The sequence below is a fragment of the Pseudorca crassidens genome, chromosome 18 (genome assembly GCF_039906515.1).
Source record: "Pseudorca crassidens isolate mPseCra1 chromosome 18, mPseCra1.hap1, whole genome shotgun sequence".
NCBI classification, from domain to species: domain Eukaryota; kingdom Metazoa; phylum Chordata; class Mammalia; order Artiodactyla; family Delphinidae; genus Pseudorca; species Pseudorca crassidens.
Window position 1 is genome coordinate 39,567,945 of NC_090313.1, and position 19,362 is coordinate 39,587,306.

At 33.6% G+C, this 19,362-nt stretch overlaps 1 pseudogene; it reads left to right on the top strand.

Moving 5' to 3' along the window:
- The first annotated feature begins 15,115 nt into the window (after positions 1–15,115).
- On the top strand, positions 15,116–18,525 carry LOC137210864 (E3 ubiquitin-protein ligase RNF168 pseudogene; annotated as a pseudogene).
- Positions 18,526–19,362: the final 837 nt, after the last annotated feature.

A 19,362-nucleotide genomic window follows, 5' to 3' on the forward strand; every position in this document is an offset into this window, starting at 1 on the left:
TATCATATTCTTTGCATTAGATTATTTCTCGAATAAAGCTAATAATGTGCTTCAAACTTTCTTTACATGACATAAGACACTTCACCATGTTGATATGGCTATTCTGAATATGATTTTCTTGAAACATAGAGCTCAGAATTAAGAATGATATATGAATTCTGACCTAAATAGCATATGGTAGAACAGAACTATACCATCTTATTTTAGTACTCTACTTTAATTACCTAATTCATACAATAAACATTTTTTGAGCAGTGATTCTTACCTAATGGTATCTTGAGACTGGGAATGTAGCAGTTTAAATAAAAGAGAAGATATCAGAAGTTCTGCTTTGATGAAACATACATTTAGTATGCACCTGTGTATGTAAGGAAAGTATTGTGGAGAAAATACAATAAAATTAAAACTGAATGAACCACGTACTGTGTTAGAGAATGAAAAGTGCTGCAGAAAAAGAAATGAGAAATGTGAGTAGAGAATGATAGAGGTGGTAAATGCAAAGCTATTATAAAACAGTCATCATAAAAGTCCTCTTATGATAAGAAGTTATTTAAGAAATGACCTCAAAAGAATGACAGAATCCTGTAGAAATTCAGAGTACAGTAGTCCAGGCAAGGAAACAAGTACAAAGACAGTGAAGAGGAAGCAAGTGTGGTATGTGGGAAAAATAACAGGATGTCTGGTAAGTGCAATAAGGCTGGAGAGGGAGATTCTACTGTGTAGTTTTTCATACACTCTCTCCTTATTCTTCACTTTCTTTTACCTTACTAGATTTGGACTAGCACAGCAAATACTGTCCAATACATTTAATATTTCTCTCAGAATTTTATCATTTGTAAATATGCTTTCTATGATGTGATTCACATAATTGATTATATTATTAAACATAGCACAACCCAGGTCAGACTTCTGAATTATGGCACTAGAAAATCCTTTCCACTTATTAAAGAGTTATAATTATCACATGAAGATCATGGAAACAATTGTATTTCAAAAGCTTTAAAATTTTTTAATTAAATAGATTAGAAAAAATATTTTATATTTATATATAATCAAACCTGTCTAAAATTGAATATTAAAGCAATCAGTAAAATCTTTGTATAAAATTATATATATAATATTCATACTATTTATAATTTCATATATGTAATAGATATATATTTCAGAGCTAGGTGAAATCACTTCTAGTTCAGATACTTAAGTAGAAACTTCATGAGGATTATGGACTCCATCGATTATGAACAATAACTGAAATATGAAGAGGATGACAATGACTATAAATGGAGTGCAGAACAAGGATCAAAGACTCAAAATGGGAAAAAAGAATGTATATTCAGTTGTTGGAAAGGAGAGACGTTTGAAGCAAAAATGTTACACAGGCAGCTCTGAGGCTAGATGGAAGATATTTCAAGGACACACTGTCCTTAAAAACAACTCTAAGGCATTACAACCTGAATAAGCAACTAGGAGGTTTTGAGTTGGATCCCGACACCAACCATCACTTAATTTTTCTAGAATTAAGAATATGCACTAACAAACGTAAGGTAGATAGCTAGTGGGAAGCTGCTGCATGGCACAGGGATATCAGCTCCGTGCTTTGTGACCGCCTGGAGGGGTGGGATAGGGAGGGTGGGAGGGAGGGAGACACAAGAGGGAAGAAATATGGGAACATATGTATATGTATAACTGATTCACTTTGTTATAAAGCAGAAACTAACACACCATTGTAAAGCAATTATACCCCAATAAAGATGTTAAAAAAAAAAGAATATGCAGAAGAGTTTAGAAAGTGTAGATTATAATGATAAGAAGTGTCTACAGCCAATCTCAAAGGAAGAGACAAATGTCACAAATTGGGAGAGTGAAAAGTTATAATCTCAGAAGACCAGTGCCTATGACTGTCCCTCAGTGTTAGTAGATGTCTATGAAAAATATTGAATAAATTAATTAACCTGACTTAATTCATCTTGGTTAAAGTGAAAAGCAAAAGATGAAATATAATGAGGATAAATTAAATTTCTATGTAAATAAATCAAAACTATACAAGTACATAGTGATAAAAATGATAAGATTTTAAAATAAGAAAAACCCAGGAAACTTATTTCCCGTGTGTTCTGTGTCAGCCAAGTATAGGACATGCCAGCCTGGACAGCTAATACTATTTTAGACTTCATTATTATAAATATAGTACACAGATCAAGAAAGTTACAATCTCTCTGGTTATTGGTCAGAGAGCATCTGGCAAACCAGGTATAGTGTTTCCTCCCAAAAGACACACCTCTACTTCCTCTAAGATAAAGTTTAAAGGCATGCTTAAGGCTTTGTCCAATTTAACTCCAACAGTTATTTGGAGCCTTACCTTTAGCTGCCAATGTCTTCCACTTCGTCATCTGCAAACATCCTCAACACTTTCTTACTTAAGCCCACAGGGGTGGATAAGAAAGTGAAAAAAGGAAAGGGTTCTGAATGACAAAAGAATGAACACTCCATTTAAAGACAATTATGTTTACTGTATGAACCAGAGTCTGCCTGCCCATTTACTTTACCAAGTTCGTACTTAGCAGCATTCAGAATTCCAAAAAATTTCCTCTGTTTCTCTGATTTTATTTATAGTTTTCTCTTATACAGATTTTAATTATCTTCTCAACATTCAAATTCTGGTGAAAAATGCAAGAGAAGATTTCCCCCAGTGTGGCATCCTTCCTGATATTATGTTACCACAGCAGTTCATAGATACATTTTCTTAAAGGATCACAATATTGTATTATAGTAGTTTTATTTTTTAAATCTGTTAATGTTTTCACACTACAGTTGCACAAACACACACACAAATACATGCATACAGACACACACATCCCAAATCAAATCTTAAATTCAATTTAAAAAATTAAGATTAAAACATCCAATTGTGAACAACCATTACAAAGGTTTATGTTCTTTATGATTTTTTGGTTAGGAATAAAGAAGAATAAAATAAGTTATTTCAATTTTGGAAATAAAATTTACTTTCTTTAATAACAAATCATCTAATATAGTCCAGGTTTTATATGAGTATTATAAATAACTCTGGGGCCTAACACTTTATTAGCACTTTTATAAAAATAACCCAGAAGAACACATGTAGAATTGGTTTCACAGGGAGGAGAACAGACCCACCACAAGATCCCTCCTGAGTTAAAAAAAAAAAAGTTATATGGGGCTTATGGGCTTTGAATAAATGGAAGGACTTTAGTAACATGACTATCAGATGGATGTAGTGGAAGTGAGGTAAAGATCAGCTGAAAAAATAGGGTTTATAATTAGGAAGAGAAATGTTAGAGGTAAATCAAATTTTGATTAGCACAGAGTAGTTGCAGATAGTGACAAAATCTAAGATGGTGACTTGGTTATAGAAAGCTACCAATAAGTACAGAGAAAGACATATGAGGTTGAAGATAATTATAAATTCTGAGATTTTGGTGTTGTATGGTCAATCACATAACCAACGACATCAACAGAGAGAACGGCATAACTTTAAGCAAAGCAGAAATAATGAGCTTATTTCAGTTAATTCTGGGGAGTGCTGATGAGAATCAGTAGATTTAGCAATGATAAAAGGCAGTGGGACTGGGACAAAGTGAGAGTGTGCTAGTGTATATATTGACATATATACACTACCAAAGGTAAAATAGATAGCTATTGGGAAGCAGTCTCATAGCACAGGGAGATCAGCTCCATGCTTTATGACCAGCTAGAAAGGTGGGATAGGGAGGGTGGGAAGGAGGAAGATGCAAGAGGGAAGAGATATGGGGATATATGTATATGAATAAATGATTCACTTCGTTATAAAGCAGAAACTAACACACCATTGTAAAGCAATTATACTCCAATAAAAAGGTTATAAAAACAAACAAACAAACAAAAATTTATTGAATGAAAAAAGAAAAAAGACAGTGGGTACTTGAGCCAGTTATCGTGAACCTCAAATGAGGGTGTTATTTACACAGGTGTGGAGGATAATGAGTTTAAACCTTTTAATCTTGAGTCAAGTAAATGCTGAACCACATACACATGAGACTTGGGAAAATAAGCAAACTTATTTGAGTGGAAGCAGAACTGAATAAGACTTGTTTCAGTGGAGGCAAGGATCAGAAGAGTCAGGATTTTAATATTTTTAAATTGTAAGTATAATCATTTAGTATAAAATGGATAGTCTACAATGTACCATGTTATCATTTGGCATAAAATGAAGAGGTACAATTATAATTTTGGTAATGAAAATCACAGAACATTTTACAGACAAAACTCATAAAATGAGACAGGACTAGGACCCTCCATTTTTAATAGCAGTACGAATGGAATGGATATTTGTATGTTGGCATTAAGCAGGCCTTAAATTCCAAATGAAGCATGGTCAAATTATGACGAAATTTGGAACAGATTTCCTTACATTTAGGTAGGAAGGTTAGAATGCTGTGATTTTTAACAGTCTCTTCATAGAAATAGTTTATTAAATATTCTTCACACTAGTTGAGTCAGTTTCAGTAAATGAGTTCACATTTGCAATATTTTAATACTTTTTCTTATGCATAGATATAGCAAAATATTTTCTTGAAACTTTTATCTTCTCTAAAAGTCCTTTTTGAGAAAATTTTCCTATTTATTGAGATATGTTTATGACCTTGATATAAAATAGGTTCCTTATAATAGTAATGGATAAAAAAAAAATAATGTTCAGCTTTGTACCTCCAAATTAGGCACTTGAAGTTCATGTCAAATCCAACAAAGATATCTCACAGCATCTTTAATTTGCCAGTATAAACACATGGAATGAAAGCAAAGATACACAAGCCATCTGTGGTCATACTTAACCTATGATGAGGACCCATATTAGCTGTTTCTCTGGATTCCCCTGTCCCCTTCTATTTCTATATAATTCACATGAAATATATAGTAACATTGAACCATGGTCCAAGATCACCTGAGCCCAAACTATACTGACTTATAGGGAAATCTTCCTTTTCAATGTTGTGGGATGCTCATAATTTGGATACTTATTCATTATACTCACAGTTTCTGCCTGTTTTTTTGGTTTTCTTGCATTCTCAAGTGGGACTCAATTTGAACAGTAAATTATATATTCATCCTACTCATAAAAAACCCCACCCCAAATCCCTCTGCCTTCAAGTGAGAATCAAGTTCTTGGTGCCCAGAGGGGTAATGATGAGCAAAGAACTATACTTGGTGGGACTAGATGGTGATAAGGCTTACCTTACATCCAAGGGCATGGCCTAATAAAAAGTTTTTTTATTTGTTAGAAACCTAGGAGATTATATTTCTTCCTGGCTGTTCTTCTTATTTCTTCCTCCCCTCCTTTAACTTCTTCTTCTTCTCCTTCTTGCCATTCTCCTAAAAACTGATACATATTTTATTGTGCAGGAGTATTATAATTTATATAAGTAAACACATGCTGATAGACATTTTATTTAGTTATTGCAAACAATACCACAATGAACTGTATCAACCATATGCTATTTCACAAAACTGAGTATATCTGTGATAAAATTAGCAAAATTAAATTTTCAAAGGAAATATGCATTTATATTTGTATAGATATTTTCTACATAGAATGCAGTTTGTGCTAATTCACACTCCCACTAATTTCTCCAAGTCTTTGTCAATGTAATATTTAATGAAACATTTTGCTTTTCCAATTTGGTAGAGAAAAAATTGTTTTGATTTTTATTTTTCAGTTTAATTTACATTATCATGAATGAAATTGACTATATCTGAATACATTTAAGATTCATTCTTATTACTTTTCCTGGATATTCCTAGTCATGACTTCTGCCCAATTTTCTAATGGCTTTTAGAGTATTTCTTACTCATTTTTACAAACTCTTTATATAGTAAAGTCAGTTGGTAATTTTTTATTTTGTAAGCATTTTTAAACATTTTTGTTTATCAGTTTTATAAGGATTCAGAGTTTTCAGTCATCTAAGGAAACCATTATTTGATAAATTATAAAGATTATTTTATAAATATATTGACATTTTTGTAATACTATTACTATGTCACATATTTTATTTTTAATTAGATTCTTGACCCATCTAGAATCTGTTTTCATGTAAAGTGTGAATTTGAAATTAAACTTTTTTTTCCCCTCCACAGGGTTACCCAGATGCCTGAAAAACATTTCTTCAGTGATCCATCTTTTCCTTAATGGCTCTTCTTAATTAAATGGTTCTTCCTAATCATCAGTGGCTTTTCAGTTATTTTTAGTGAAAAGTATAGAAAGTTGGGGAAAAAAAGGACAAACAAAACAAAAACAAGTATTCAAATAATCGCAGCCTCTTATAATCTGATTAGCCATGAGCAAATTAATTAAGCTCTTCCAACATCAGTTTTTCCTCCTAAAAATGTGCATAGTTACTTTTTAAAATTGTAAGGACTAAGTTAGATACCATTTTTATGAGCTTCTTTATACTTTGCATGTTATAAGCCTTTATGAGCACTAAACCCTCTTGTTTCACTAATTATATGCCAATATACTCACCAATGGGCTCCCAGACCAGCAGCCTCATCATCATCTGAGAATTTGTTAGAAATGTAAAAAAGACAGTGGTGAGACAGTGGTCTAGTTTCATATTTTTGCATGTGACTGTCAAGTTTTTCCAGCATCATTTATCAAAGAGACAGCCTATCCTTTCTCCACTGTGTGCTCTTTTCTCTTTGTCATAAATTAATTGTCCATATTATGTGGGTTTATTTCTGGACTCTCAGTTCTGTTTCATGATCTATTTATCTGTTTTTCTACAAATACCATGATGTTTTGATTATTTTAGCTTTGCAATATAGTTTGAAATCAGGGAATGTGACACCTCCAGCTTTGCTCTTTTTTCTCAGGATTGTTTGCCTGTTCATGGTCTTTTGTGGTTCCATATAAATTTTAGGATTATTTTTTTCTATGAAAAATGCCATTGGAATTTTAATAAGGATTGCATTGAATCTGTAGATTGCTTTAAGTAATATGAACATTTTGACAATATTAATTCTTCCAATTCATAAGCATGAAATATCTTTCTATTATTTGTGTTTTCTTCAATTTCTTTCATTAATTTCTTATAGTTCTCAGAATACAGGTTTTTCCTTCCTTGATTAAATTTATTCCTACATATTTTATTTTTTGTTACAATTATCCCACATCATACACAAAAATCAACTCAAAATGGATTAAAGAATGTAAAACATGAAATCATGAAACTCCTAGAATTCCTAGAAGAAAATATAAGCAGTATTCTCTTTGACATTGGTGTTAGTAATATCTTTCTAGATATGTCTCCTTAGGCAAGGAAGAGAAATGCAAAAATAAACAGACTACATCAAACTAAATGCTGTACATCAAAGAAAACAATCAATAAAATGAAAAGACAACCTACTGAATGGGAGAATATATTTGCAAATCATATGTCCAAAAAGTAGTTAATATCTCAAATATGTAAAGAACTCATACAACTCAACAACAACAACAAAACAACCCAGTTACAAAGTGGGAAGAGAACTTGAATAGAACTTTTTTCTTTTCAAAGAGGACATAGAAATGGCCAACAGGCACATGAAAAGATGTTCAACATCACTAATTATTTATTAGGGAAATGCAAATCAAAACCACAATTAGATATCACCTCATTCCTGTTAAAGTGGCTATTATAAAAAAGCAAGAATAACAAGTGTTGGTGAAGTTGTGGAGAAAAGGAGAACCTCCATACATTGTTGGTGGGAATGTAAACATACCATACCATATGTTCCATATAGTATCCCATATGGTATGTTCCAAACATACCATATGTTCCAGGTATCCCACTTCTGGGTATTTATCCAAAGAATATGAAAACACTAATTTTAAAAGTTATACACTCCCTATGTTCCTTTAAGCATTATTTAGATATGGAAACAATCTAGTACCCATCATTGGATAAATGGAGAAAAAAGATGTGATATATATATATATCACATTTTAGCCATTAAAAAAAGATGAAATATTGCCAATTTTGCAACAACATGGAAGGACCTTGAGTGTCCCATACGGGAAGGGGTGAGGGGAAGGGTGAAATAGGTAAAGGAGATCAACTGTATGGTGACAGATGGAAACTAAATTTTTGGTGATGAGCATGCTGTGGAGTATACAGAAATATAAATATAATGTTGTATACACGAAACATAATGTTATAAACAAATGTTACCTTAGTAAAAAGTAAAATAAGTAAATACAGTGGCCCTAATCCAAATTAATACAAGTAAAGTTTGAGAACTACTGTTCTATACCATTAAACTGAATTAATTGATAGCTACCTTAAGAAAGGAGCCTCTTTAGAGAAGAAAGATACAGGTGGTTCAAGGACAAAGACTATTCCATGTTGTAACTACGTACCTAAAACCTTCTACCTGCTTCATAAGTTTGCTTAGGGCTTACTGCGTTTATATCAATGTTTCAACAAGGAGGAATTTTTCAATATGATGGAAAATGATCACACAGATTGTATAGGAGTTCCAAAAGGTGAACTAGGTCTAACTATCTTCCTAGCAGTGTTGATAGCCAAACACAAATGAGACTTTGCATTAGCTATTAATCTTGGCTAACTTAATGGGACTATGTATTATTAGTCTCTTTTAATTTGCATGTCTAAATTTGTTCTTGGAGTATATCTCTCTCTCTTTGCTTAATTCCAACTGTCTTAACCTTTTAGGGTTTTATATTTTAATTGCTTAATCTCAAATATTTATGTAATTTAAAATACATTCATTGTAGAATGAATGTAAAAACTTATATTAAATAAATTGTAAAAATTATTTAATTGTAAAAACTTATATTAAATAAACAACAAAGCAATATTAAATAAACAACTTAATTTATATTAAATAAACAACAAAGCAATTTTCAAAAATATAAATTGATATCCTCTCCACTTGATTACTGTGATACAATGATCTTTAAATTGTAGATTTGGAGTTATGATAATGTAGATTGTAGCGTCAGTGATATAATTCTTAAAATGTTTAATGTCAAGTTTCCCCCTCAATGAGTAAAGTCTGTATTGGGAAATGAGTATAAAGTTAGGGAGGTCAAAGCATAAGTACAGCAGCTCAGTCATACCTACTAACTTATACCCTCAGTTGGCTGATAGGTAATAGGTAGGAATATTTAAAACTGGGAAAACTTAGATCTTCAATTTTGAGGCTGAGGTACCCCCACAGATTCCTAGTCTGACTGCTTCTTAAAAATCTGCATTTGTACCGACTAAAAATAATATATATATTATATATATATAATATATATGGAAAAATACATTTAAAAATTCACATATTTAGATAATGCTGTATCTAGCACTTAGAATATTGTGTAGGATATAGAACACAAAATAAATAATATGTAATTCATCAATAATTTTTTGTGATTTTTATTTATCTATAAAATTTTAATTGATACTAGAAGTAAAAGATAGAAAGAGGATAATGGTTAAGGCTTGTATCCACCTGAATAAATAACCATGGCAGCAGTAGCAATAAGAAGTGATGGTACAGAAAAAGAAAGAGAAATAGAAAGAGAGGAAAGATTTATTTTTCTGAAAAGTTCCACAATATCCTGCAAATTAAAAACTGTTTGACTTGGAAATACTTATACTGAGGCAAAACTAACTTGAAATGGATACAGCGGACAACAACAAATTAAAGTGGAAATTGATCAAAGGAGCAGAAATTATCAAGTTAAATGAGACAATCTGAACTAGGCCAACAAGTGTTGCATTTAATTTTGAGGATACAAGACTAGGAATTTTGAGTCCAAAATAAATGTAATGACTGCTTTGGAAACATAGAAGAAAAAGTCTGGAAAATCTAACTAGAAGATAGGTTTAGCTGCTAAAAGATAGAGAAAAAGAAAGTAGATTTTTTTACAAAATGAAATTATAACATGAGAACACATTGATTAGTCAATTTCAAGTTAAAATTTTTTTCAAAAATATTGGATTTATCAATAATGCTTAGACTTTTCAGATGGGTAGAATACATTATCTGGAGCCTAGCTAAAAGTAATTGATATATCATGTTCTATTCATCAGAGGACTATAAAGTAGAAATGTCTTATGAAATTAAAGAAGACATTTCAATGATTTTTAACAACCTCTTGCATCAAGCTCAACATAAGATGTAGAAGGTTTTTATTCTTAAATAGCATATTGCCCCTTAAATAAGGAGTTTTATATAAATAATTTAATGTGTCTGAGTGCTAGACTCTTGGAAACATAGTGTCAATAAAATTCATTACTTAAATTTTCATTAGTCTTTGACCATAGAACTGAAATTAATTTGCTCCAACAGTACAAGATATCATCTTTACATATTACTCCATGTAATTTTGTCTTATCATTTAATTAATCTTTTCAAACACATAGCAACAAGATGATAAAAATGTTTTGCTGATTCTCTTTAACTGTAAAATTCAAAGAAGTTTCTGCTTGATGTGTAATTGAATCATATTAAACTAAACATAGATAATAAGATTTTCATTTGATTTTAAAGTCAAGAAAATGCAGTTAAAAATACTTGAACAAAACAAAATGGAAAGATATCAGAGTCTTTTGGTTTTCTTTGGTTCTTTTCATCATATTTTGGTTGCATAAGAATATAAGTAGCTGACTTAGGGTCATCTCCTCTTGAGATAAACCTTTCCATATTGCAAAAAAATAAAACAAAACAAAACAACAACCAAAAAACCCAAAATTCTGCAACATTTATGTGATTGAAAACTTTTAAATTCAGATTTTAGATCTTAAAGGAAAAAGAACATTAGTTTATGATATATGATGATGTATGATAACTTAATCACTAAACTTATTCCTGTGATATACTTTCTAATGGAAATTAGCAGAGTATTCCATTTCTGTAATGTTGTCATCCACTTGTTACTCATATATTTTACATAAAAACTACAAAACAACCTCTTGTAGGATACACAGTCCGGTTTCACATTGGTCATAGCATTTCTATTAAAGTTAAATAAATTAAAAAAAATAACAGTTTGATCTGATGGCACTTTATTACAGTAGACTTCCTAGCACCTCAATTAAAAATAGCATTTTTTACTCAAGATGTTTAAAACTGTCCCTTTTGTCTCAAATATTTTGCATAGAAAGATCTCCTAGTTTATGTCTGTCATAGAAATCAATTCTGTTTGTTGCAGTGAGGCACTGAAAATTTCCTTAGAAACAGTCTCAGCACCTGCAGTAGATACTATGTAATAGTAGTAAACTGTGAGCATGTTTATTCACTGTGAGATCTTTTATTTTATTTTTTGTTTGTTTGTTTAGTTTGGGTAGAGTTAGCCCAAACTAATACTTGACAGTGATATCAAAAAGCAGAAGCAAGGAAGCTCATCTGGACTGAAGACCAGGTGACACAGAAGTCATCTCCACTGACACTGGCTTGACCACATAGTAACATCACTGCAGTTTTTAAGACTACAGGGAATGTGTCTGCAGCAACAGATACTCTCTGCACACAGGGTTCAGACAACTTCCACTCTCCATAAAAACCCAGAGATATGCCAAAAGTACATTCATAATGTAATAATGAACTATCACACAGAGATTAGTGTGAAAAAGTCCAGAAAGACTTTTGAGGGAATATGATTTTTGAGTCATTAATGGAGAACAGGTGTTAGTCACATTAAGTTAGGAGGTATTGGGTGAGAAAATTACCTTAAAAAAGACTCATAAATTAAAAAATAATAATATAAGGATTGTCATGAGAGTTGATGAGACTGACAATGTGCCTAGGTGTTGGAATGCAAAACTTGAAGGAAAGTATCAGTCTTAAGGAATTGAGATTTTACAGATAAGATAAGGAATAATTGCAGAATTTTGTCTAGAATGTGAAAGAATCAGATTTTTTTAAGGTGGTTAACTCAGCAGTTATGAAGAAAATCTGTGTGATAAAACAATAATGCAGAAAATAAAGAAAATTGAGACCTTGTAGTCATCCAATTAAGATAAGTGAATATCCTGGTCTATGGCATTGACAGAGGTATAAAGTTGCTGTGAATTTGGAAGATTTTTCATATTGATTGAATGTTGTGAATATAAAAGTGGGAATAGTCTAAGATGAGTGTCAGTTTTCTCACTTGCATAACTAGATTGATGGAGATGTCTCCTATAAAGATGCAGAGTAAGAATAAATTAAGAAAAGAAGATGAAAATAAAGTTTATAAATGTTGATTGTAAGATATCCATGGAAAATCCACACATAGGTATAGAAGCCAATCATATAAATGTGTCTCTGGTTCAAGAAATGATTATGAGGTGAAGTACTGAATTGAGATATTGGTAACGTATACGTGGTGGTTGAAAGAAATGAGAATGCATGAAATCATCTCGTAAAAATATATGGCAAAGAAGAATAGGGGGTAAAATAAAATGTGGTGTGATAACATTATTGAATGGGTCAAGAAGGAAAACAATCTCATCAAGATAAAATGATGGATAAATCAAAGAAGTCCAAGGAGAGTGAGGATAATGTGGCAACATAATAGTTATGAGAGTAGAGATTTGAAGTAAGTATTCACTAAGGCAGAAGAAGGCAAGAAAAAAACCTGACAAATCGCATATGATTTATAATTTTAGGGTGTTATTGGCAAAATTTAAATGGATAAAAACCCAGTTTAGGTGGTAGATGAGTAAAGCAGGGAGAGAGCAAGAACATACCACTCTTTTAAAAACTTTGGATATGCATTTCTCTAATAATTAGTGATGTTGAGCATCTATTAATGTGCCTCTTTTTCATCTGTATGTCTTCTTTGGTGAAATGTCTATTTATGTCTTCCACCCATTTTTTGATTGGGTTGTTTTTTTGATATTGAGTTACATGAGCTGTTTGTATAGTTTGGAGATTAATCCTTTGCCTGTTGCTTCATTTGCAAATATTTTCTCCCATTCTGAGGGCTGTCTTTTCTTCTTGTTTATGGTTTCATTTGCTGTGCAAAAGCTTTTAAGTTTCATTAGGTCCTATTTGTTTATTTTTATTTTTATTTTCATTACTCTAGGAGGTGGGTCATAAAAGATCTTGCTGTGATTTATGTCAAAGAGTATTTTTTCTATGTTTTCCTCTAAGAGTTTTATAGTGTCTAGTCTTATATTTAGGTCTTTAATCCATTTTGAGTTTATATTTGTGTATGGTGTTAGGTAGTGTTCTAATTTCATTCTTTAACACATATCTGTCCAATTTTCCCAGCACCATTTATTGAAAAGGCTGTCTTTTCTCCATTGTATGTTCTTGCTTCCTTTGTCATAAATTAGGTGACCATATGTGCATGGGTTTATCTCTGGGCTTTCTATCTTGTATCTTGAATGGTCATCATCAAAAAATCTACTAACAATAAATGCTGGAGAGGGTGTGGAACCCTCTTGCACTGTTGGTGGGAATGTAAATTGATACAGAAACTGTGGAGAACAGTATAGAGGTTCCTTAAAAAACTAAAAACAGAACTACCATATGACCCAGAAATCCCACTACTGGGCATACATCCTGAGAAAACCATAATTCAAAAGGACACATGTACCCCAATATTCGTTGCAACACTATTTACAATAGTCAGGACATGAAAACAACCTAAATGTCCAACAATAGATAAATGGATAAAGAAGATGTTGTGCATATATAAATGAAATATTTCTCAGCCATAAAAAGGAAAAAAATTTGATCATTTGTAGAGATGTGGATGGACCTAGAATCTGTCATACAGAGTGAAGTAAGTCAGAAAGAGAAAAACAAATATCTTATATTAATGCATATATGTGGAATATAGAAAATCGGTACAGATGAACCTATTTGCTGGGCAGAAATAGAGACTTAGACATAGAGAATAGACATGTGGACGTGGGGGGGAAGGGGAGGGTGGGATGAATTGGGATATCAGGATTGACATATATACACTACCATGTATAAATAGATAACTAGTGGAAACATGGTATAAAGCACAGGAAACTCAGTTTGGTGCTCTGTGATGACCTAGATGGGTGGGATGGGGGCAGTGGGAGGGAGGTCCAAGAGGGAGGGGATATATGTATACATATAGCTGATTCAGTTCAATGTACAACAGGAACTAAAACAACATTGTAAAGCAATTATACTGTAATAAAAAATAATAAAAAATAAAAACTTTGGATAAAAAAAGACAGAGGTAGATTGGACCTACAGATTAATACAAGGTCAAAGCAAAAACATGAATCAGTAATGGATGAGCCAAGGGTTGGTAAGCACAGAAGAGGAAAGAGAATGGGCATATCAGAAAGACCAACAGGGAGATACAATTATTGAATCACTTAATGGGATTTCTGAGAATAAAACCAAAGACATACACTCCATTTACATTTAAGCTTTTATATTTTATTTGTTTATGATGTCATATATCCATATATCAGTTTTTATAGTCAACCTCATCTATCATATTCATTCAAAGTTATAATTTTGGTCAATAATTCTAATCTTAGAAATATAATGAACAAAAATTATATTCTAATTATTTCTAAGCAGTTCTTTAAAATGTGGAAAGAAAAGAGAAGAGGCTTAAACCATGCTCAGAGAAAAACAAACATCTTTTTTTTTGTAATTCCAAAGTTGGTGAGATATTATGTTCAAAAAACTAGTAAAATATTACAAGTTCACATAAATATTTAACAAACCAGCTGATATATTCTGTTCAAGTTTAACCAGCAGCTTCACATCCCTCCAGTCTTTCTGCTCCTGACTGAACTAACACCTGGGCTAGTAAATTATGAAATTAAACGTGCATCAGATTTTCTTAGTGGATTACAAACATGCTTAAAGGCAGTCAGGGACGAGGATGTGTGCATGGTGAAAATTGCTTTTTTAATATTTCTAGACATATAAACTGCCCCTTTAACCATACTTCTCACACAACTTCATATTAACCTAATGATCTGACTACAACAAATTTTAGAATGGCATTTTCCTGCCAAACTGTTTTACAGTTAAGCTGTTGCTTTGTACATGCCCCTTTTTTGTTCAGCCAAATAATTTGCTACTCATTTTCATGACACAGTAAAGAGTGTTGCACAGGCTTTCTGGCTGACCGAAGAAAGGCGAGGGGTGGACTCAGAGCCCCGGGAAATGCTCGCTTGCGGCCCCACAGCAGCGGTAAGACTGGAGTCCCGCTCCAGCAGAGCCCGGTGTCCGGGGGGAAGCAGCGTTCTTTCTCGAGCGGTGGCCTGGTGGTTGCGCGCCTAGGCGGCCTCGGGCTTGGCTGCCTGGAACTAAGAGAGCATCCTCACCTGGTGTTGATGTTGAATATGCCTTATTAGCATATTAAAATGGCTGTACCCAAAGACGCCATCCCTTCCTTGTTGGAATGCCAGTGCCAGATCTGTGTGGAAATCCTAATTGAGCCTGTGACACTCCCTTGTAACCACACGCTCTGTAAACCATGCTTCCAATCGACTGTCGAAAAGGCAAATTTGTGCTGTCCCTTCTGTCGCCGCCGGGTCTCTTCGTGGACTCGGTACCATACCCGAACAAATTCTCTTGTCAATACGGAACTGTGGGAGATAATTCAAAAACACTATACAGAGGAATGCAAGCTGAGAGCCTCTGGGCAAGAATCAGAGGAAATTGTTGATGACTATCAGCCAGTTCGCCTATTAAGTAAACCTGGGGAATTAAGAAGAGAATATGAAGAGGAGATAAGCAAGGTGGAGGCAGAGCGACGAGCCAATGAGGAAGAAGAAAACAAAGCCAGTGAAGAATACATACAGAGATTACTGGCAGAGGAAGAAGAAGAGGAAAAGAGACAGGCAGAAAAAAGGCAAAGAGAGATGGAAGAACAACTGAAAAGCGATGAAGAGCTGGCAAGAAAGCTAAGCCTTAATATTAACAATTTCTGTGAGGGAAGTATCTTGGCTTCGCCCTTGAATTCTGAAAAATCTGATCCAGTCACAACCAAGTCACAGAAGAAAAGTAAGAACAAACAAACGAACACTGGAGATATTCAGAAGTATTTGTCACCTAAATCTCAGCCTTGGTCAGCATCACAGTCTGAAGTTGTACAAGAAGACAGGGAAGACTCCATGTCTAAGGAAACTGACAGCAGTGATGTGAAGAGCCCTACATGGCAAGACACAGAAATTGAGGAAGATATGCCAACACTTTCTCCTCAGATATGCCTTGAAGTTCATGAACAAGGTGCACAATCTTCAGTGGAGTCACCTATGCCTCAGTTATGTGCCAGTGGTAAAGAATGGTGCCTTGAAGGAAAAGTCAAAAGAAGACCAAGCAATCATGAAAAAGAGTTGTGTGTCATAAATCATGAGGGACCTGAAGCCAGAGTTCCCTACCCTGGAGAAGCTGCAGTTAAGCCTTGTGGCAAAACAGAGAGTCGGTGCACTGTATCAGATATGACACAGATAATTAGAAATAACACAGTTGAGACAGAAAATGAAGAGTCTCACCTACTGATCAGTAAAGATATCTCCAAAAGAAAAAAACAGGAATCTTTGTCTGAAGCAGTCAGGGATCCATGCTTTTCTGCAAAAAGAAGAAAAATGTTCCCCAAAGCTTCCTCAGACCAAGAAGAAACAGAAATCAACTTTACCCAAAAACTGATAGATTTGGAATGTCTACTTTTTGAGAGACATAAACAAGAAGAACAGGACAGGTTATTAGCACTACAGCTTCAGAAAGAGGTGGATCAAGAACAGATGAGGCCAAACCGGCAAAAAGGATCCCCAGATGAATATCAGTTACGTGCTACATCCTCACCTCCAGACAGATTACTAAAGGAACAAAGGAAGAATTCCAAAGATAGAAACTTCAAAAGACAGACTAATCTAGAGCATCCAAAACCTAGGAGAGGCTCAAAAAATGAAAATTGGCAACCTTCTTTTAAGATCCAGTTGAAACGTTCAGTTAATGGAAGAAAGATAACAAATTCTACTAGAGATAATTGTAATGTATCTAAAACTCCTCATTCCCTACAGCCTAGTAAGTCACAGAAAAGTATTTTTCAGATGTTTCAGAGATACACAAAGTAGTGCTTGGGTAAGGGGAGTGTTGTATAATCTAGTGAAGCTCTCTATCATAGATTCTTTTTAAATTTTTCATTAATTCTGCTCCATGGGCATACTCACTGTCCTTAATTAAAGGACGGTGTGATTACAGGGGAGGAATATACAAATGTGTTTCTGCCAAACTCGGTTGTAAGCAAGAGTCCCACTCCTTTCCTTTTTTAATCACTGGTGTACTAAATTTAAGTTGACAGTCCTTATGGATATAAAAATGCCTTGGCCAACTCCCAAGAAATCTTCATTTCCATGCATTTCCCCCCATATGCATGTTTTGTGGCCTTCACGCACCTTTTTGTACTGACTAGTAATCAAAGCAACATTATAATCTACCAAGTAGCTAAGGAATCCAGGCAGGGTTTAGAATCTAAGTTTTCTTGCAACTTTCCCATATATTTGCAGAGCACTTGAAGTCCATCTTTCATAACACTAAAGTAATCTAATTTCCATGTCCACTTCAATTACTTTAAGTATTACAGCATTTTTTTTTTTGACTTAAAATGGGTTAGGATCAACGTGAAAGCAGAAAAATCAGAGTTTTCTGGAAAATTAGGACTTAGTTGACAGAAAGGAAACTAGACTCTTGATGCAAAAGTAGCTAAGCTTGGGATGAGGCTGAGTGGGGTAGATTGACAATTTGGAGGCCTTGAAACTGAGTGGATGATCAGACAACTGGGTCCAGGCTGGAGTAGCAGGTGTAGTTTGGCAAAGTATTCTTCCTCGTGCTTTCTTTGCTAGATGGCACAGAAAACATTTGGGTTTTAACAGCTTTTCATACCATACTGTCTAATCTGCTATTCCAAAAAAGTGGAGGGGGGGGAATTTACTGTAGGAGAGTTATGTCGCAGTATCCTATGTTGTAGAACCTGACTAATCATGTTTTTATTTCCTTATGTTAACCTTTGTATTGATACTGACTTTTATTTGTGTTTATGGACAAAAATAGAAAGTATGATATTTGGGTTTTGCTCTGTCTTGCCCCTGAAAGTTAAATCAGAAGGCTGCGATTTCATTTTGTGAAATTTAACTTGGAGACTATTAATCTTTTGTTTCATTAATAGGAACAACTTTGAGCAAATAACTGTTTTAACAGCATTGCTGCTGATATCTAGTTAGCCATCCTTTTAAGGTAATAATGCAGTGAACTGTCCTAGAGCTAATAATTCTAGCTTAAATTTGTCAGTGTTTTTATACATAATTAAGATTTTTTTCCTCCAAATTTGTAACTGAAATTCTGTAATCTTTGCATACTTGATGGCGTCTACTTCAATATTGATTGGGTAATTATGGGTAGAATTCTGATGCTGATTTAAATTTTAGTTTGCCTTTTCTCAAAAGTGATTGTCCCCTGAGTAATGATTGTGCTGAAATGTAGTTAGAAACTAACCAAATTTGTCTAAAATATATCTTTTCATCAAACCAAAAAAAAAAAGAGTGTTGCACAGGGATTTGGAATAGATGTAATCATGTATGCAGCAAGATAAATACCATCAATTTGTTTCCAATGTATTGGAAATCTGAATATTTTGTATTAAGCAGTAGAATTGGAGCTTTATTGAGAAAACATAATATAATATAGGGAGATTTATTTTATTGTCACTTACCATTCAAAATATTTGTAAGTATAGCATTATAATTCATAATAATAAATATTGAATAGCATTTCCCTGTTCAAGAAATGTGTGAAAACTCTCAATTCCACTGTTAGATGAACAGCTTATAATTTTATAGTAATAAAGTTTGTCATCTATGTATCTCAGGCTCAACTTTTAACTTTGATTTAAGTGTCTTTTGATCACCAAAATAATTTAGTATTCCTCCTCTGAGAAGGAACTCTGTAAGCCACAGGTGCAATGTTACAGTTGCAGAATAAAACATAAGTAATGGCAATTAGTTGATTTTTTTCAGCATTTGTTTTATGAGTTTCTTATTCTTTTTGTTTGTTTGTTTGTTTTGTGGTATGCGGGCCTCTCACCCCCGTGGTCTCTCCCGCTGCAGAGCACAGGCTCTGGATGCACAGGTTCAGCGGCCATGGCTCAGGGGCCCAGCCACCCTGTGGCATGCAGGATCCTCCTGGACCGGGGCACGAACCTGCATTCCCCGCATTGGCAAGCGGACTCCCAACCACTGCGCCACCAGGGAAGCCCCATGAGTTTCTTATTCTTAAGATCATTATAGCCATTCAATTGTTTTGTATTTCATTCAATATTATGTAAACTTCCTCTACGTTTTAACCACTTAGGATATCACATTT